Below are 22,166 nucleotides of genomic sequence, written 5' to 3'. Positions count from 1 at the left end.
GAATAAGAGCCTACTGAGCTGTTTCACAGTTGAACCTAGTAGCAGCATTTACACATCAAATACAATTAAAAATTACATTTATAACGAACACAAATAAGTTATAAATAAAACATTTTTTCCGAGTATAACCATGAATAAACGCAAGACAGAGAGCTAATCAAACGTTATAGGATGTTTTGGTAACAAAGGCTTCAAAAACTTTTCTGTTAAAAGGGATTTTGTGATCATGAAATCCTTTATTTCAAATGCTTCTCTTTTTTGCGATGGAAACGATGCTATCTACTGAAAACATTGTTAACTTACTAAAATCATGAGGCTAAGAGAACCATACCAGTTGAGAACCAGTAATCATTGCAGAATTACTGTCCAGGCTGGGCACCAGCATGGTGATCATTATCCAATGTCATTCCTGCTTTGAATATGAAAATAAATTTCGTAACGAACCCCATAATTTAAGAATATTTGTGATCTCTTCGTCGTTCGTCCCAAACTAAGCCGATCCTTCGACAAATGCCTTAGCGTTTCACCCACCCAGAAAAACTTTCTCTTGTCAACCAAAATTGTTATCAAGAAAGTAAAAATCCTTATTATTGTAAGCTTCTTATAAGTTTGTACTAGAGGACTATTTGTAAACAACGTCAATTGGTTTTGAGCTGCGTTCACACGTCCGTAAGCCTTTTCCATCAATATCTCTCACCTGATATTGATGAAAATGCGGTAGCCTGCTTCATAAATAGATAGCATGAAATAGTATCTTTTAGCATTAAAACAAAATGTACTTCACAGTGGATCTCCGGATCTGCGAAAAGGGGTGCTTTTCTGGGGTGTTTTCGAGTGAGGTGTCTTGTTTTCTTGTTTTCCAACGAAGATCGGTAAATATTTTAGTTTTCGAGCGTCATATTGAGATGATTAAATTTTAATAGCAAACTTTAAGAAGGACCGTTATCGAAAGTTTCATGCTATCGGCAGTAACATATCATCATGATTATATACGGACAGAAATGATAGTTTTTTTGTGTATCTTTTGAGAATATCGTAGTTCTCCACTGTCACTGAGCAGGATTCATTTCGTTTTCTATTTAAATGGTTATGCTCCTCGTCTGAGAAAATGGAAGTGTATTCCAGGGACACGAGAATTAAATTTTTCTCTCAGTGGTAATCCATACACCCTACATTACTTTAAACCTCTTGGGACGCTTATTAGTAGGGCAAACCAGATTTCTTTGACAGAATATATACATGTATATATATATATATATATATATATATATATATATATATATATATATATATATATATATATAATATATATATATATTTATATATATATATATATATATATATATATATATATATATATATATATATATATATATATATATATATATATATATATATATATATATATATATATATATATATATATATATATATATATATATATATATATATATATATATATATATATATATATATATATATATATATATATATATATATATATATATATATGTGTGTGTGTGTGTGTGTGTGTGTGTGTAGAATCTACTGGTCACTTTTACCAGACATATATGTAATTCTAATAGCCACAATGCCCTCTTAAGAATTCGAGAAGTTAAGAGGGCATTGTGGCTATTAGAATTACATATATATATATATATATATATATATATATATATATATATATATATATATATATATATATATATATATATATATATATATATATATATATATATATATGTATATATATCATCATACTAAGATGAACGTGTAACAAATCTTTACAATTACTATATCATGTAAAGTATCTTAGCCTCTTGAAGATAACCAGGCTCTTGTAGTATTTTGCTTTGTTATGACTTCTCAATATTATGGTGTCAACCGAGTTTTACTATATACTCTTGGATCGCTCTAGAAGTTGCGCCATATGAATATGATAGAAAAAGAGTTAAATTACAAGTGAAAATTTAAATAACGTAAAGGTGTTGGGAATACACTCATTACAAATCTATGTGTTTTCGGGAAGTGGTTATTATCACCTTGATTATTATTGTTATATGAAACTGGAAGGGTAAGGATTCACCTAAGGAACTTTCACAGAACAAAATGTCAGTATGGAATAAAAGAAGAAAGAGCAAAACAAAATAAAAAGAAGGAAACCAATTAGCTTCACCTGGTACCATACGTCAAAGAAGATGACGACGTAAATGAATGGTAGTTAGTGACTGCCGATTGCCGACTCACTGGTTCAGTTCAGTTCCGACTCTCCGCGGTCAGTGTTGTTGCTGCCTATTTTCTTATTAAGTGCACCTGTTATTAGGGAAAATGATTAACCAAAAGTGAGACTAAGAATCAGAGTATATGTATTTAGTGAGGTAATTCAATAGCGGAGATAAACGGTAGGGTCCTCTTGCTATGTGGTTGAGACATCGAGCGTGATCAGGTAAACAAAGACATGGCTATGGCAAATCAGCTGTTACAAAAATTGAAGACAGGTTCGAAAAGAAGACGGGTCAAACTTTCAGAAACAGGAAAAGAAAGAGATGTTATACATAAAGACTTAGAAAACAGGCACATGGCGTTGATAGACATGAGAGAAGACTCAGACATAGGCCTAAGAGAAGACAAGAATAGGCTAGTAGGCTATCGAGTCACATGAGCTAATAGGCAAGCAAAGGTGAAGGGTTTGTGAACGACGAATTATAAGCTACTTCCAATCGAAAGAACATAAGAAACCGTGATAAGATTTGCTAATTTGAAAACATGCGATGTCCGGCAAGGTCCAAAAGAACACAGTGCGGAATGTGACTCGTGTTGGAAGTGGTTGTATAATCATTACCAAAATGCAAACACAAGCCTGAGTGAGACTAAATGAAGACTCAAATGAAATCAAATAAAATGGCAGAGAAGGTGAATAAGCTATAGCTTTGGGGAGGTTAAAGAGAAACTGGAAAGAGAAGGGAGTGAAAGAGATTATCAAAACCCAAACCTAGGCATATGTTTAGAATGTAAGAGTGCGTATGGAAAAACTTGCAACAATTCAGAGTGCTGTAAATGCACTGAAAAGCATATTGAAGAAAACCCAAGCTTCCCCAGGACTTGGAAAATATGGTTGTGAAGGGTAAAAAAAAAAAGTTACTTTAAAACGAGAAAGAAAAACGGAAGAAGAGTGCAGATCCTATAAAGAAAAATTAGAGGGTATAAGTGAAATAGCTGATAGCAAGAGGTCAGTCTGTAATCAGGGAAGTATCCTAGAAGATTGAAGAGCTTTAAATAAAAAAAAAACTTGTTGCTTACATGGAAAGAACGTAGAAAGAGCCCGGTTCCTAAAATAAAGCTTTGCATAAGAATATTAAAAATACCTTAGTCGTTAACCAAAGTCGAGTCCAAGCTACGAACAAGGATGAGGTTAGTTATACCAGCTTAAACCAGGAAGAGCCCAGAGGCACAGATAACAGAACAAAAGCAAAATGGAGGTTCAATAACGAAGGACAGTGGGTGAAAGGAAATTTTTGTGAGTAATGGCACGTAAAATGGCACGATACATTCATGACAAAAGAGCAGTAAAATTAGACTCTTAAGTATACTTGAAAGGGATGATATTAATTCTGCAAGAACTGTAGATACAATCGTAGGATTAGGTGCCCCACAAAAAAAATAATAAAAATAAAATGAAAATAAAAGACCATTAAAGGAAGAGAATGGGACACAGATTAAACCTAGAAAGTGGGAGAGGAGAGATGAATAGGGTAGGTACCCTAATCAAGAGGACGGAGAAGAAAGTTCTCCCTGTAAAGCTATAAGCCAAAAAAAAAAAAAAAAAAAGGAATGTAAATTAAGAAAATTGTGTGTATATGTTCTTCAAAAATAAGGAACAGTTTCCCATTCAGTCATACAGGCTGCCGTTTCTGGTGCTACAAAAGGAGAGACAGTCTGGAAAGCAATAACAGCGAGAAGAAAACATCAGAAGAAAATACTGTCAGAAATGAAACTGATTTTTCAAAGAAAAGGATGGAGGGAGTAGTAAACAAGCTACATTTATAAGCTATTAGAAGCAGGGAATATCAAAGCAGCAAAGCCAAACCCCATGCCATGGGCAGAAGCAGCAGTGTAACCCAACTCGTGAAATATGACAGGACCACGTTTCCCGCAAGGACCGTAAGAACAATGATAGAAACTCCAGGCTCAAAGGAAAAAGGGTGCAAGGAAGTATATTGAGGAAATAATTGAAAAAGTTTACAGAAACTCGCTGTAATGGAAATGAACACGTAGAAATAAATGCGTATATTGTTTTCCGTAATAACATAAATATTGAAGGAGGATGAGTCTTTGTTGGCGTTACAACGAGTTAGCGACCGTTACAGTATTAACGACGACAAACACAGTACAAGATTACTGACTAGATACGACCTACAGGAAAAGAAAAATTGAAAAACTAATAGAAGATTAACTCAACTAGAGAAGGACTTACACAAGGCTGAAGACAGCTTTGTGTCGGGGGATTTTAACTGCCGAGTGGGTCACGTTGTCAATAATAATAAGAAAAAAGTGCCGGAATGGGGAAAAGAATGATTGAAATTGATTATGCATGTAGTGGCACATGGACTCGGATCCAAAATAAGCAGAGGCAATTGACTACGTATTAATTAAAGAAAAGATAAAGAGGAATGCAGAAAATGGAAATATATGAAGGAAAGATCACTCTATACAGCATATCATCTTAATTATTATACTTCGACCATTTTGCAATGACAGTGGTAATGAACTGGACTGTAGAAAGTGAACATTAAGTAATGGAAAATATGTAGCAAATATTACAAGCTAAATGGCACAGAGGCTTACAATTCTTAGTTTAAATAGTAAAAATAAGGGTTCAGTAAAAAGTAAGTACATTCGCTGGCAGAGAGAATCCGTCAAAATTCCGAGGGCAAAAAATGATAACAAAAGGGCGGGTTGAAAAGGTGAGCAAGTGGAGCTTACAACTGAATATAGTATCAAAGAAAAGATGAAGGAAGAAGGAACTAGAATAAAGGGCGTAGAAGCTGAAATAAACTTCGGCGTGAGAGTAAATAGAATGGCCTTTTGGGACTTTAAGAAAAAAAAAAGTAGACGCCAACTATATGGTGACTGTAAAAGGCAAAGACAAAAAATTAATAGAGGATGTTTATGAAAATTCACTTAATCAGGATGACCCTGCAAAGGGAATAGGAAGCTTGGCAGACGAAATTAATCTCCTCTACAAAAAATGGATGACCATAAAAGGGAGAAGGAATAAAAATATCCAACGGTCTAGCACCATTGATGTGGAGAAAGTAATCGAGAAACTTAAAGACTAGATATGCCCCGGATAGACAAGGAGGTAATGACATGTAGATTATGAACCGGGGTATAGGCAAATAGCTGAGAGCTTGGCTTCCTTAATTAGTGACATTGAAGAAGAGCTAAACACCCCAGAAGAATGGGAGATGGCGGCAATACCGTCGCAGTAAATTAGAACTTGGTATTAGGAGAGGAACAGGTATAACTTACAAACTTACGTTACTTAAAAAAGAGAGAACGATATAGCGAAGGAGAAATGAAACAGATTTCAATATGGTGGATTGGAAGGAAGGTCTACAGTTGAGCACCTGCTAAGCCTAAATGTCAAAAGGGGAGTACAATACTGTATTGTCTTTTGGTGCCTCAGCATAAATATGGTTCGGACGCACACGTGATTGTTTCGAAAAACTGTCCTTGAAAGACTGTACCGAAGAAATAAGAAAAATGGTAGTATCGGAAAGATATGTGACTTTAGGAAAAAATCAGTGTAAACGGCAAGGCAGGAATAAGGTGTCCGGCGGGCGAAAATGAAGCCGTGGAAATAACTGAGAATGCAAGACAGGGAGCAATGTATGGTCCAAAACTATGTGGCATAATAACAGATAAGCTGAATGAATTATCCGGAAAGAATATAACTACAATAAGAGATATAGAAATGAGAGTCTCCAATATTTTTTGACAACAATGCTCCTCAGTAGCAGGAAAGAAGGAAAAGATACAGCAATCGGCAATTCCTGCAGTCCAGAGCAGCTCAAGAAATTTGCATTTACTACCAAGCCCAATAAATCAGCAGTGCTCATAAGAAATAAGAGAATAAAGAAAACAGAAGATCACGTACGTACAGAAGTTAAAAAAGCAGTTCAAGAAGTAGAGTGAAAAGTTTTAATGCTTGTATCTATGAGAATAGTATACAGAAAATGGCTCTAAGGATATGCGTATTAAGAAGAGAAATGAAAGTTAGATTACATGTTAAGAAATAAAGTACGGAGATGTAAAGAAAGTAAGAAGTTATATGAAAGAGTGGTGGTCCCAACATTATTTACTGACATTGAAAGCTAGAATAACTTCATTGAAAAAGGCATGAATGAAATAGAAATAATGCAGTATAGGATCCTCCGGGGAATTTATGAACAACCAAAGTGCACACCATACTGGGACTTTTAGAGGAATTTGGAATATGGCCTGTGACCTACAAAATAGAGTATATAGAATTAATCCTGCTCTATCAACTTTGTCATATTGGGCCTAAAAGCTGAGACAGGTATATGACCTGTTGAAAGTCGATTAGAATATAAAAAGTAATGCTGTTCCGCATCAAAAACTGCAGGTACCAGTGAAGGAAGTATTAGATAACCACATAAGGAAACCTTTCAAAGACTGTTTGGGAGAAAGTGTAAATGATATATGTAGGAAGAACGAAATTTATGGTGAAGTAAATCAGTATATAGGAGAAAAGTTAAAAAAAAAAGTAAAAGACAGGATTGCAGAGGAAACTGGAAGAATATTAATATTACGAAAAGTTACTGGACTGAAGTTCGCTGATGGTAAGGTGGTAAAAAGGAACATTATAAGGGAGGCAGTAAAAAAAAGGTAAAGACCAGACTAGATGTACTAAAACTAAAACGCAACTAAAAAAGAAATAGTGAATTTTGTGGAGAAGAAGAGGAAACGACCGGACATGCGTTTGATCGCAAAAGTCTTCAGGAGGTGAACATGAAAAACATTAAGATGAAGAAACTAGAAACACCGCCCAAGGAAATGACGTTTTGAACTCGCCCAAGAAGGTGGGGCTACGGTTTAGAGCTTTTTTTAGCTGTTCAATAGAGATTTCACTCCCTGTTGAAATCTATCGTTTATTTGCATCGCACAAATTAATAATGAGTTTTCTAGAAGCCGGAAGGTAGGAAAGAAGGAGTTTTTTCTTCGGGTCTTACTTTCTTTACCTTCCAGAACCCAGTTACAGAAGTTCTCGCGACCAAGAGTTATATCTGTGGGAACAGGGTTACCTCCATTCTTTTCCTCAGCTAAGAAAAAACTGTAGGCCTTCATTCTCTCATTAATTAATAATATGCACTTATTCTTCGCTCATTTTCCGTAAATAAACGCAAGTTAAAAATTCATTGTTTTAGTTTATCGCGGATTAGGGTACCTTGTAAAACCTTGAAACGTAATAAGTATAATATAGAGGTGTTGTGGATCTCAAAAGCGTAATGGTAACAGAAAATTCTCAGAAAATCGGACATGACAATCGTACTCGAGGAATCAAGACTATATCTCTTTATAGGGAATGACTTTCTCTGTCCAGGTTTTACATCACTCGGTTAGCGATCTGATGTCTGCAAGTTTCTGATGTATTCGAGTTTCAGGTTACTGTAAGCCATCAGATTCTCAAGTTTATAATGACAGAAGACAGAATATTCGAGTCCCTTCTGTGATTTATGTTTAAGATTCTCAAGTCTTTTTCTCTTCTGCAGCACTCGACTGATATTCGTGAATCATAAATGACAACATAAATATGCCTGTATATCAGAGAACTGAATGTCACTGGCACTTCTGCGCTGCCCTTTCTCATGTTGTTTCACTTGCCCATGAAAAGGCTTATCGACGAAAAATAAATGTACAATATTGTATGTATAATTCTGACAGCAAACGCCACTTTTACTCAGCGTGCGTGAATGCTCTAGAACCTCTGCTCATAGGTTCGAATTCTACCACGGAACGTGACAGTTTTTTCTTTGTTTCCCGCTTGGGTCTAGTCCTGCTGTGATAAGCATATTAAAAAAAAGGGAGGGTGGGGGTGGGGCGAGGGAGTCGAGAAGTTACGAGGTCATTGCAACCGTAAAGTAATGCATACATTTCTAGTAAAAGTGACCACATCCCCGTAAGGGGGTAGGGTTGTCAGCGCACCTCACGTGGTGCACTGTTTGCGGCTTTCCCTAGCCCGCAGCTGCACCAACTTTTCAACCTTTTACTTGACCCTCGTTCCCGTTTCGTTTCTTCAGCCTTGCTGCCCAACCTTTAACTATTGCTCCTCAGTGCAATTATGGATTATCTCCCAGGTCCATTTAGATCCGTGTGCTTTATCTTGTGTATTTTTTGGATTTTTCAATTTTTTTATCTTGAGGTCCAACCAGCCCAACTCGCTCTTTTCACGGTCTTAAGAGGTTTATGGCCGGAAATGACTCAGTGCTTGGATTGGCTTAAATTTCATATGTAAAATATGACCAGTAGATTCTAGATTCTACACACACACACATATGTATACATATATATATCATGTATATACATACAATTTTTTGCATGGCGTTATAGCAAATTTGCACACCTTCTCGAGTTTTTTTTTTATTTATTAATTGCCTACAACAATACTAGGAATATATAAATTTTGGAACACAAGACATAAAATTAATTTTACTTTAAGCACAGATTCTGCCGCCGTTTGTGAAATATTACTCTAATGGGCCTCAATTAAACTTTTGCTACGCCTTCTGTACCTTTCATTGAATTTGTGCCTGGCGCAAAATTAATCTTGAGTTCCAAAATATACTAATTCCTAGTATTATTGCAGGCCATTAATAAATAAGAAAGAAAAAACTCGAGAACGTACGCAAATTTGCCATAACGCCATGCAAAAAATTATATCCAGTTTTTCTGAAATATGATTGAAAATGACATAGTCTTATAGGATAGCCACATAACCTCCAATGAAGACTCTCCCCTTTTCAAATTCTGGTTGGGATGGATTACCTTTATCAGATTTTCTCCCTCTTCTTCCGTCCCGTAGGGGGATTAGCGCCGTCAGTGCACCTCATGCGGTGCGCTGTAGGCATCACTTAAGGTTCTTTGCAACATCCCTTCAGCCCCTAGCTGCAACCTGCTTCCATTCCTTTTACTGTACTTCCGTTCATATTCTCTTTCTTTCATCTTACTTTCCACCCTCTCCTAACAAATGATTCACAGCGCAACTAAGAGGTGTTCCTCTTGTTACACCTTTCAAACCTTTTTCCTGGCAATTTCTGCTTCAGCGCTGAATGACCTAATAGGTCCCAGCGCTTGGCCTTTGGCCTAAATTCTATGTCCTGTTCTATTCCATTCCTCTTCTTCCACTCTCCTTTACGCCTTCCTGCCTGTACGCGATACATGTATCAAACAAACTCATGTCTCAGCTTGAAAAAAGAGGAAAAGCTGGAATTTGTGTATTTGTCGTCGCCTCCTCTCTGTCTTATCAACTCGGCCTCTCTTTTGTTCGCTGACAACGGCGCATACGAAGATACGAGCTGAGCAAAGGCCAAGATCTTATTTCTTTGTTTTTGCTTCGGAACGATCTACATTGTGTGGGGCGACTTATCACCTGGTGTACGTGAATACTTTAACCTTGAGGATGAGAGAGAGAGAGAGAGAGAGAGAGAGAGAGAGAGAGAGAGAGAGAGAGAGAGAGAGAGAGAGAGCGAAGGATCACATGGCTGTGTAGAAGAATTACAATACAATCCGATGCTGATACAGAATTAGATATTTATTTTCAAAATGTAATTGCTAACGCATTTCTTATTTCGGCATCGTTGTGTGAGCATTTCGTATCCACAAAGTTAACTTAGAAAAGTTTTATTATTATTATTATTATTATTATTATTATTATTATTATTATTATTATTATTATTACGCTCTTTACTAAACACTGACTATTATTATTATTATTATTATTATTATTATTATTATTATTATTATTATTATTATTATTATTATTATTATTATTATTATTATTCTCAACCTCTATACTAAGCATTGCCAATCAGTTAGTCTTAAAAATCAGTTGATACAGTTGTCGATATGTTTAAACTTGCATCCTTTTGTATGTATTGATTTTTTTAGATTATCAATGGATACATTTCTTACGGTGTTCTTACTTTAACTCCCCAGAGAAATTGATATGAGGTTCAGAGAACTCTTAGGATTATTTTTCATCTCGATTTTGAGTTATTTATGATTTAGGAATAAGAAATATTTTGTTTTGTTTAAAAAAAAGTCAAGATTGAGACTTATACACCTGGGAATTATAAACCCCTACTTTTAATCAGGAACGTTATATGGTTACGTAGAGCATTTTGCATTGAGAGGTAGAGCTCAAAGTCAGAAAAACCCTTTAAACAAAGTGAGGAAAGCTTAAAAACTCACATAAATAGTCTTTTATCGAGTTAATACCTGGAAAGGCTGAATAAAAAAAAAAGGGGGGGATTTTAAGTACGGTTGCAGATGCGACTATAAGAAAATAATACATCACAAAATGCGAGACAAAGTTAAATATTACGACGCTGCAGCTGAGGTTTTTAAACGGTTAGGGCAGTGGTTCTTAACCTGGGGGCCGTGTCGGCAATTTCCAAGGGGGACGCAAGCCCTGGGGAAAAATTAAAAATTCTCTAACTATATTCGTTATTCTCTTAACAAAAGTCGCTACGAAGCAGTGTCAAGTGTCTCTAATTAATTCCCAAAAGAATAAAAACACCCTTCTCTTTTTTTTATTTCCTTTAAATCTGGGAGGGAATTTTACTCCTAGATGCCAGGCGGGGTTGGGGGGGGGGGGCGGGGGACGTGGTCATAAAAGTTGCATAGGTATAAGAACCATTGGGTCAGAGTCAAGGATTACCTGTTGTTTGTTATTTTTTTCAGAAATGGTTGTAACCGTTCCGACATTCGGCCTGGTGGTTACTTAAATTAACCCCAGTGCCAAAATAGGCCCTTTCTTGTAGAGCGGTAGTGCCGCCATTGTACCCCGCGTGGTGCACTGTAGGCATTGCTAAAGTGTTTTTGTAACATTTTTTGGACCGTAGCTACACCCACTTCGTACCTCCATTCCCATTTTCCCCTTCAAGTTTGCTGTCTAACATCTCTGACACAGAAGTGCAGCTATGGAGTTTTCTCTTTTTTCCCCCCTTTCGATCTTTGTATTTCACCTGTTACTTTCAGGATCTCTTTATCTTGCTGTCCAGCCACTCCAACTTCGTCTTTGCAATGAATTCAGAGCTGAAGGGCTGAAAGTGCTCCAGTGCTTGACTTGACAACCTAAATTTCATTAGTGAAAATGATTAAAACCAGCCCTTACCTTTAGGCGACCCGCAAGTGCGGTAAGGTGTGAAGGGTACAAGAGGCCTGGCGTAGATCTCTGGACTCTTCAAACCAACAGAGACCCATATCCCAGAGGTCTTGTAGGATGAGCTGCCAGAGCGTAGAGAATAGATAGATATACTCGTACATTTTTTTTTTATTCGGGAATGAACCCAGAATGTTTCCTGTAAATGATAAATGACAACTCTATGCATTTTTTTTAAAATGTTACTGCTTCCATAACTACGGAAACAATATTGTAAAAACAAGTAACGATTAAGAGATATTTTGGATTTTAATGCATTCTCTCTCTCTCTCTCTCTCTCTCTCTCTCTCTCTCCTTACCTTTTGCGTTAACTAACAATTTCTAAGGATACTTTGGCAATGCTATTCTAGCTCTTCGTAATTTCTAAATGAACGTTCAGACCGATCTTTTGAAACCTGAGACCACACCGCTTGTATATGCTTCTTTACACTGTGGAATCCCGTGTCTGTGGACACGATTGACCGATAAGAAAAAGAATACAAAGAGGTGAACATGAAGTGACAGAATTTCAGAGGACAAATTTGCATGACATTTCTACCATATCGAAATACCCTTTATTAACCCCGATGTGACTAAAAGTAAGCTTGTGACTATAAATTTGATTCCTTAGAATTTCGCAAATGTCCAGTCATTCAGTTTTCATGTCAGCTTCATACAATTAGTGCCGTCAGTGCGCCTCACGCGGTGCACTGTAGGGGTTACTGAAGGTTGGACCTTGACTGAAAGTTCTTTGCAGGGTCCCTTCGGCCCCTAGCCACAACCCCTTTCATTCCTTTTACTGTACCTCCGTTCATATTCTCTTTCTTCCGTCTTACTTTTCAACCTCTCCTAACAACTGTTTCAACATTATTTTCAGCGATGAATGACCCCAGAAGTCCCAACGCCTGGCCTAAGTTTTATATTCCATTCCAATGTTTGCGAAATACTGTGAGAAATGGTAAATTAGTACAGGACCAAAAAAAAATCGAAAATTGCCTGTACCGTCGTAGAGCATTGAAAATAGGCATTAAAACGTGAATCGTAATTATGCAAACCATTTATCTCATCCTCATTGTTGGACGTTGGGGATTTTCAGTTGCACTGATATCGTTTGGAAATTGTCAGATCGAGCGCACTTTGAACGTGATTCTCTGCCCTCCCTAACCCCTGCCTATTTTTAAAGGACGGGGCTTGTCATCGTTATAAAACTATATATTTTCCTTGCATACACCGAATTAGATTGGGGAGGTCATCCTCTCTCTCTCTCTCTCTATATATATATATATATATATATATATATATATATATATATATATATATATATATATATATATATATATATATATATATAAAGCGGCTTTCGTTGACCGAATAGTATATAAGTCAAAGGCGTGAATACCTAACCTAATCTGCTGCCAGTCGGATGGGACCATAGACCCATGATTCTGAACAGCTCGTAGGCCTATGTCCTTTGTCTTTTTTGTTTTGTTTTTGTATCATTGCCTGGAACTTTCCACAGGGGCAAGTGGGCGGTGGCTGCAGTAGGCCTGGAACTTTCTACATAGGCAAGTAGGCAGTGGCTGCAGTAGGCCTGGAACTTTCTACATAGGCAAGTAGGCAGTGGCTGCAGTAGGCCTACAGCAAAATATGTGTGACGTTCCTAAACCTGAAAGTGGCTGCTGCCAGCGGTCTGATATTGTTTTCTCTTTGCTTTTTCCGAATCTTTGCATTCGCCATGCTACATAGCAGGCATAGAATAATGTGTACAACAGAGTGATGGATGTCACGATGTGCTTCAAATACCGCATTCTCTTTATATCTCTGAAGGGAAACCTGTCTTGGTAGGTAGGTAAGTCTCTTACCTTCAGAGTTGGACTGCTACCTTATCTGATATTAGGGCACTTTGTCCTTATGAAAAGGACTGTAGCTGCTGAGAGAGAGAGAGAGAGAGAGAGAGAGAGAGAGAGAGAGAGAGAGCGAGAGATCTGGAAGATAGGAAGGATGGATGTAGGTCTGTAAGGACTGGGTTATGAGCGACATACTGGCTGGGTGTTAACTGGTTTATTGGTTGTTCCTTACTGAGAGATGTACACAGGGTTCCCAGATGTATCAGACCAAATTATCGTACCAAACCTCTTCAAATTATCGTTTTTTGATGAGCATTATCGTACATTTTTCATTTCATAATATGACTGTATTTCACCTTCAAAAACACAAAAACAAAAACAAGCAAATTAAAAGTGCTGAAGTTCAGCAGGTCTATAAGAATGTACAGACTCGGAAGAATGGAAAGATTTTCCAAGGAAAGTCGAGGCAAAAGGGATAACCAAGAAGTGTATGGCTCCCAGGAGACAGTGACTGACCTACGGATTAAAAGGGGTAGAAGATAATGGATATAGGCCTTTCAAACTCCAGATAAGTGCATTTGGCAGCGTGGGGGACAATGCCTAAATCGCCAAGAAGGAACCGATAGACTTTAGGAAGAACCAAAACAAGTTGAAACATGGACCTCCCATTCGAATCGCTGCCAATTCTTCCTAATTCCAGACTCACACGTCTTCATTAAAAGTGCTGAAATATCGCAGATGTGGCAAGACGTAGCCACGTCTGCTGCCTGGCAGGTCAGTTTATAGGATTAATGTCTTTGGATGTTTTGGATTGCCGGCCTTCTGCCGACTCAGGCCCTTGCTCATGCCGCCTGTAGCACCCACAAGGGAATACCCTCTCAGATATTCATATGCGGAAGTGATTCACAAGGTTATCAAGATTTCAAATAAGAAAGAGAATCAAAGCCTTATAGCAAAAATTTCTACATAGCTTTAGTATTTATCAATTACAATCATAGATATATTTTATTAAAATTTTTAATGATACATAAACAACAGCGATATACTCTGTAAAATTATTTTAAATATTACAATATGCATAGTCCCGATGCTTTACAGCCTTGAATATTCTAAATTGCTGTAAGTTGACAAAAAGGTTCAAATTATCGCACATTTTCAGTAATTATCTTAAATATATCGGAAATTATCGTATATCGTACACACGTTATCGTTTATCGTACAGAGGGTCAAATTATCGTACTTGTACGATAATTATCGTACGTCTGGGAACCCTGGATGTACAGAATCTTGGAAGATGTTATTGACGCGTGCGAGCGGTAATGTAGCGTCTACACACAGACAGGTAAAACGGACATAAAAGGTTCAGACATCTGTGTTTGTCGGCAGACAAACAGATGGCGATATCAAGAATCAGTGGAAGGGTCAGGAAATTCTACATATGGCCAATTGCATGAGATTCAAGACAGATTAATGGATACAATGCAATAGCATAATAAATGTGAAATGGAGAGACCTTTGGCGTCTTCACAAACAGAAACATACACACAGTTTGATACAGAAGATTCGTTGGAACATTATGAGTACATGATTAGAATGCTTGCATGGCAATGCAAGTAGTGGTGATTGTACATACGTTAAGACAACAATGCTTAGGAGAAAGACTGAAATATTGTATGGTTGAAATCGCGTTCCTGTAGAGAAAGAAAACGAGACGCTCCTGTTTTGTCCTGTCGACTCCGATCGACGAACACACGAACACACACGTGTTTGGAAGAGACAGCGTCGGGGGCCTCGGGGCTCTTACAAGTACTCTCCCCCAAGACGTGTGTAACGTCTGATTGTTTGGAAGAGACGGCGACGGGCTCTTACAATGTTCCCCCCACAAGCGAGGCATCGATGCGGAAATTGTCTTGGCGACAATTGTAGTTGGCTCGAAGGGCTTGGGCTAGGGGCGGGTAGGAGGCTGAAGGGCGGCACCGGCCAGCAGGAGCTCGAGGAGGACGGGAGCTGGTTGAAGGGTGACGTCGGATGATCCTTCGGTGGCCGGCTCGAGGGCTGAAGGATGACGGCGGCTGATCCTTGGTAGCCAGCTCGAGAGGGGCGGCAGCAGGCTGAAGGATGACGTGGCTGGTCCTTCGTTGGTCAGCTCGTCCAGTACGAGTGCGGGGGCGGCTTCAGGTTTCCTGGAGGAGGTATCCAGGGCTCGGTGGTGGAGTGGGTCATCTCGGAGGGTCGGACTAATACTGAGAACTCAGGAACGGCGGGAAACAGCGAGGCGGCGAAGGGTCTATCAGGCGTGGGTCGTCATCTTGGGTCGGCCGGGTCCTTCGAGTCACTCCGGGGTCACCAGTGTAAGGACTGGGTTATGAGCGACATACTGGCTGGGTGTTAACTGGTTTATTGGTTGTTCCTTACTGAGAGATGTACATGTTGTTGTTTTAGATTTAGCTGGCCTTGTGCCAGCACGGGCTCTTGCTTCTAGTGCAGCCCGTAAGAGATGTACAGAATCTTGGAAGATGTTATTGACGCGTGCGAGCGGTAATGTAGCGTCTACACACAGACAGGTAAAACGGACATAAAAGGTTCAGACATCTGTGTTTGTCGGCAGACAAACAGATGGCGATATCAAGAGACATGATTAACATATGGTGATGAAACATACATCAGTGGAAGGGTCAGGAAATTCTACATATGGCCAATTGCATGAGATTCAAGACAGATTAATGGATACAATGCAATAGCATAATAAATGTGAAATGGAGAGACCTTTGGCGTCTTCACAAACAGAAACATACACACAGTTTGATACAGAAGATTCGTTGGAACATTATGAGTACATGATTAGAATGCTTGCATGGCAATGCAAGTAGTGGTGATTGTACATACGTTAAGACAACAATGCTTAGGAGAAAGACTGAAATATTGTATGGTTGAAATCGCGTTCCTGTAGAGAAAGAAAACGAGACGCTCCTGTTTTGTCCTGTCGACTCCGATGATGACGATCGACGAACACACGAACACACACGTGTTTGGAAGAGACAGCGTCGGGGCTCTTACAGGTCTGCTTATATTTAATTCTTTGATAAATACACATTTCATTACTAATAATAATAATAATAATAATAATAATAATAATAATAATAATAATAATAATAAATAATGTAAAGAAATTCCCTTTTTAGTTTTCTGTAAAGGAAAACTATTGAGATAGCTATTTATCTGTCCGTCCGCCTTAAAAACTACTGAGGCTAGAGGGCTGCAAATTGGTATGTTGATCATCCATCCTCCGATCATTTAACATAGCAAATTGCAGCCCTCTAGCCTCATTAGTTTTTATTTTATTTAAGGTTAAAGTTAGCCATGATCGCGTGTCTGGCAACGCTATAGGTGCCAGATCATCACCGGGCTGTGGCTGAAAGTTTCATGGACCACGGCTGAGTGTTTCATGGGCCGTCGCTGAGAGTTTCATACAGCATGATACGCTGTACAAAAACTCGATTGCGCAAAAGGAACTTCGCCGCATTTTTTACTTGTTTAGTATCGTGTTCCACGGCGTAGAAGGTAACCTGAAGTGTGCTTTTCAAAATCTTCTTCATATTATGAGCCTGAAAGTCAACTACCCGTTATTATTTATTCAAATTCACATACAGTACACTAATTGCTGTAGCTGGTAATGGCTCAAGAAAATTTAATTGTTTTCTGGCCAGTCTACATAAATCAGTCGTTAATAATATAAAATGCATCATTGATAATGATATTTATGATACTTTTCATTATTATTATTATTATTATTATTATTATTATTATTATTATTATTATTATTATTATTCAAGGAACAACGTTCTCCGGTTCGCATTGTATAAATCCCTGTCAATCCTTGAACTAATTTCGTTTCGCGCTCACTTCCTCATCCTTGGCGTGTCCTTCTGACTGCATATGTCACTCGTCAGTTACCTTCAAGAGCTTGAGTGGTGAACGGACCGAAATATTTTTACATTTATTTAAACGTCAATCGAGTTTTCGCTTGCAAACCGTCGGTCTGCATTGTCTACAATGAAGTTTCATTTTACAATTTTTTGTTTACGAAAAACAGCATCGAAGATCCAGGTATCGCTAGTGAAGTGCCGGCAGTTTGCGGGGTAAGAAAAAAAAATGTCCGCGTTCACGTCTGTTCTGTGGGTATCGAGAATGGAGCGTTGGTCACTCGTGCATGGGAAGGCGACCGTGCTGGTTACCCAGGGACGCAGTACCTGCTGCTAGTTGTCCCGTTTGTGACGCCACATCTCTTACTGTCAGCCACTTGAGTCGAAAGGTTGGTAGTGAACACATGTGAGTGTAGTTTGACTTAAGCGTAACTGGCAGAGTGAAACGTGACCGGAAGCCCATACCAGGCCTCATTTACCCTTCCAACACCTCGCCAATCTTACATGGGCCTCCATGAAGCAACGGCCCGTGAATGCATGATGCTAGCTTCATCACAGTTCAATTGTGCAAGCGCCTATCTCGAATTTTAGGAATTAGGCTTCCGCTTACGGAAAGAAAGAAGTCTACATTGTTCCGAGTAAGCTCATAGATTACCGTACTTCAAATAATCATCAAATCTATAGTGGCAGTTCCCATAAGTGATTTTTTATTGCATATGCAGTGGTACTGTCAACTTATTGTTGCGTGGTAAACGAAACTAATCACTGAAAAGATTAAGGTAGTGCTACTTATAGTGACTGTAGTTGGAGGTGATGATCATAGGTTAACATGTTTAGAGGCAAATTATTGCATCTGCACAGACGACGATGGACCATAGGTTGGTCCTCGGGTTTAGTCGAGTGATCAGTCTATAAAATTAATAGCTTGTTCTTTCCTCGTATTTTAGGTAGACCTAATCATGTAAAGTCATATTTTATTCAAAAGAACATCTAAATAAACAAATGATCAGTTTCCTTTATTCAGCATAAGCCAGCTCATTAGGCTAAACTTTCATATATCAATCTATTAAGTATAAAAAAATCGTAAGTTGTAAATACTGAGGCTAACCATAAAAAAGAGCTAATTGTGTTGACCGGTGAAGATTTGACTTCTTTTTATGCATTTTTTAAAGTATGGATTGGTCTGTTGATTACCAATACACGCCCTCGTGTTTTTATCATTATCAAACACTCTAGGCCTAGGAACATTAATTCATTAAATTTTCACAATTGCCCAGTTTTCTCCTGTTGAGAACAGTGACACGTCGTAATTTGTACAATTTGTACTTCTTACACTCAAGATTAACAGTATTACATGGGGAAATGACAAAGTAAAAAATGCTTATGAAAATGATGGATAGGAAATTAGTGCTAATATAAATCCTGCCCAAATTTATGGAAATCTTGAGTAGAAAAAATAAACATTTACAAATGATTCACTGCAGATGTTCGTGCGTTGCATTAACGTATTCCTGTACTTTTATTTATATGGAATGAAACATTTTTTTCTGAATACGCTCTCTCTCTCTCTCTCTCTCTCTCTCTCTCTCTCTCTCTCTCTCTCTCTCTAGTGTTCTTTATGCCATTGAAAACCTGAAATTCCAAGATATTAGCTGGGGCTAGAGTTATATCCTAGTTTCTAAAAGCTATTTTATTCAAGAATATTCAACCTACTCGTTTTTGCTGGGGTTTGTTTCCAAAGTTCCTTAAAGATGTCAGGACATCAAAGACAATATGGAAGTTACAAATATATATATATATATATATATATATATATATATATATATATATATATATATATATATATATATATATATATATATATATGATTTTGAACCCAAGTTCATGCTTAGTGACACTGTATTGTGTTTCATTCGGAGTAGGGTTGTCAATTACATGCTATTTAAATGCTATTTTACTGGACCAAAGGGTACTCAAGTTGGTGTTTATTATGCCCACTTTTTACGATAGTTAAAAGAAGCCCTTTGCCATCTTATGAATGACTTAAAGTAATCGGCGAGTTGCCATAAAAGCTGACTTGTGCTTTGACTCAAAACGACTGCCGATGGAGATCCAGACAGTTCTCAGGCGAGATGGAAGGCGCAGGTATGTGACCTACGGGTGCTGCTCATGAACAAAGACTAGATTTAGATTGTGTCCTCGCCGCTGTCGTCTGTCTTCACCAAATCTGATAAAAAGCACATACTTGTTGCTATTCCCCGCCCCATCCTCACCCTGGGGCATTCCAAGGCCCATCCTTACCCTTTCCAGCATCAAAATACTTGACCATTGTGTGTGCATGATCAGATCGTGAAGAAGCAGCCTCCTTGCATAACTGTCGTAGCAGAACACTTTGAAGACCTGTAACATATACTGTATTGTATTGTAGAGTCTTACTGATTGTTTTGCTAGCATTCTGATTTGCTTGTTTTCGTACGTTTTAGGTCGTTAACTGTAATCAGTGGTTCGCGATGATTTCCCGCCAAAGCTTAGATCAAATTTAATTTTGTCACACCTTCTAGTTGTCGGTGAATTAAAAGACAAGGTACATATTTATCTCTGCCAGCTTGCATAGAGGCAAGTTATTTCTTAAACCGTATGTGTGTTGTAGCAGGAGATCCCAATAATGGGCGAATCATAACGAAACTTGGCAGATTAAGCCTAAGCACTAGGTAACCTTGAGTATCGTAACTTTTGGAAGAAAATAATTTTGTAATATTTTGATCAAGTTTCGTCTTTTTATAAGTCAAGGGCAAGGTTTCAAAGTTTGTTACCCACATGTAAGCAGAACTAATAAGCTTTGGTGGATTTACATCAGATTTTGATTAAAATCTTATGAGGTAACCAAACAATTCTTGGTCTAGGCCAAATTTCATACTAAGACTAGGTATAGTGGAAGTATGGTCACTTTTATAGTTCAGTATAAAACAATGATATAGAAGATGTGTTGATGTTGGAAGATTTAACGACTTCATAATCTCTCTCTCTCTCTCTCTCTCTCTCTCTCTCTCTCTCTCTCTCTCTCTCTCTCTCTCTCTCTCTCTCTCTCTCTCTCTTCTGAATACTTGAAAACTCTCCTGCAAACATTTGGATTAATGTCCCGACCCTAGAGACGCAAGTACTGCCTAGAAGTCCTTACAAAGGCACCTTCATTCCGCATCCATACAGTGGGCGCGATGTCCAGAGAGGCTGGCAGACAATAAGCCTAAAGCATAGTCAACTACCCTAGTACCGTCGTTGTTACATATAAGAAAATATAAGGATACACGATGCGTTTTATTTTAGATTATTCATTTTCTGGCTCCAGCGCAACACAAGGAACCCAAATGAGTTAAACGTACATCATTATGAAAATCACTTTGTAACGATTCCAGGAATATCTTTTTCTGATTATTAGGAACAAGAATACAGACAAAGATAAAGTAGGCTTGTTCGCCTAAGGCGAAATGGGGAAACCGAACGAAATGTTTAATATTCCTACGCACAGCATAAATTTATGCACAAATGCACATACTCCGACAATGGGTTAGGTTGAGATTTTTCGACTGCATGGAAACTAGTACCCATTAGTGCACTTCTTGCGGTGCACTGCAGGCATTACTTAAGGTTCTTTGCAGTATTCCTTCGGCCCCTAGCTGCAACCCCTTTCGCTCCTTTTACTGTACCTCCTTTCATATTCTTTCTTCCATCTTACTTTCCACCCTCTCCTAACAATTGATTCATAGTGCACCTGCGAGGTTTTGCTCCTGTTACACCTTTCATACCTCCTTACTGTCAATTTCCGTTTTCAACGCTGAATGACCTCATAGGTCCCGGTGCTTGGCCTTTGGTCTAGATTCTATATTCAACTCAAAGGAAAGTAGTATGCCATAAAGAGTATTGTGCACACGCTCACACACATGACCAAGCCGCAAGTGAATTTCAGAGAAGCTGGGAGGTATTTCTTTCGTGAGGATGAGACAAGATAATTAAAGAACATAATCAAAATTGGCTATTCTTATTTTTGAAAGGCTACATTTCCAACTCACTTATATTACTATATTAATAGCACAATTTTTTTATATTGCTACGGAAATTTTCTCTTCTTACGAAACAATGAACGCCCAAAGGACAATGTAGATAGTAACTGATTTGACCAGTATCTCTCTCTCTCTCGTTTCTGCAGCTGATTCCCTGTCACTCACGTTACCGTTACCGTTGGCCTCGGGTATCTGTTCTGTGGTGGTAAACTTTATAGTGTTAATTCTAATATACTTTTCTTGTAAGCATTCTAATCTGTTCCCATATATCAAATGCTGCTACATTTGCACAAGTGCAAAATGGCGTGCCAAATACATGAATACAGAAAAGGACTGTAGGTTGCTGTTGTGGTTATCGTAAGCTCCAAAGTCTAAATTTAGTGGAAAATGAACTTTTTACAAAGGGAAAATCACGAGAAACTCTTCTTGACATCTCTTACCCAAGAATCACAATAGCTCTTATCACGCCCATTCTGATGTCAGTCTCTCTCTCTCTCTCTCTCTCTCTCTCTCTCTCTCTCTCTCTCTCTCTCTCTCTCTCTCTCTCTCTCTCTCTCTCTCTCTCGATGAACTGATGCCCTGATAATGTAGAGCCCTCTATCTTAAGAATGAAAAACACATTTTGTCAGGTGACAGTGTACCATTATTTTAGTAATTGTGTGAAGGCTGGAGTACTGGTGAATGCACAGGTAACACCTATTGAAGGTTACGTTATGTGTAAAACAAAGTATTGAAAATCATTATGTAGTCTTGCTTTTCAAGCAGTAATATGTAAGCCGGGAAAAGGTGCCTTGATGAATAATAATAATACAAAAACAATCACAGTGGTTTAAAGCCAATTTATCAAGTGGAAAAATGGAATGAAAAAAAGTTTATTATTTTGACTAGGTAC

General features: G+C 38.1%; 1 protein-coding gene across 1 annotated transcript in view; it reads left to right on the top strand.

The window, feature by feature from the left end:
• The window catches only part of LOC136848139 (uncharacterized), a 34,452-nt gene that overhangs the window by 12,059 nt on the left and 227 nt on the right, over positions 1-22,166 (top strand). The window lies entirely within an intron of this gene.

This window comes from Macrobrachium rosenbergii, chromosome 18 (assembly GCF_040412425.1).
Source record: "Macrobrachium rosenbergii isolate ZJJX-2024 chromosome 18, ASM4041242v1, whole genome shotgun sequence".
NCBI classification, from domain to species: Eukaryota; Metazoa; Arthropoda; class Malacostraca; order Decapoda; family Palaemonidae; genus Macrobrachium; species Macrobrachium rosenbergii.
Note: the sequence above shows the minus strand (reverse complement) of the source record. Positions and strands in the feature narration are given on the sequence as shown.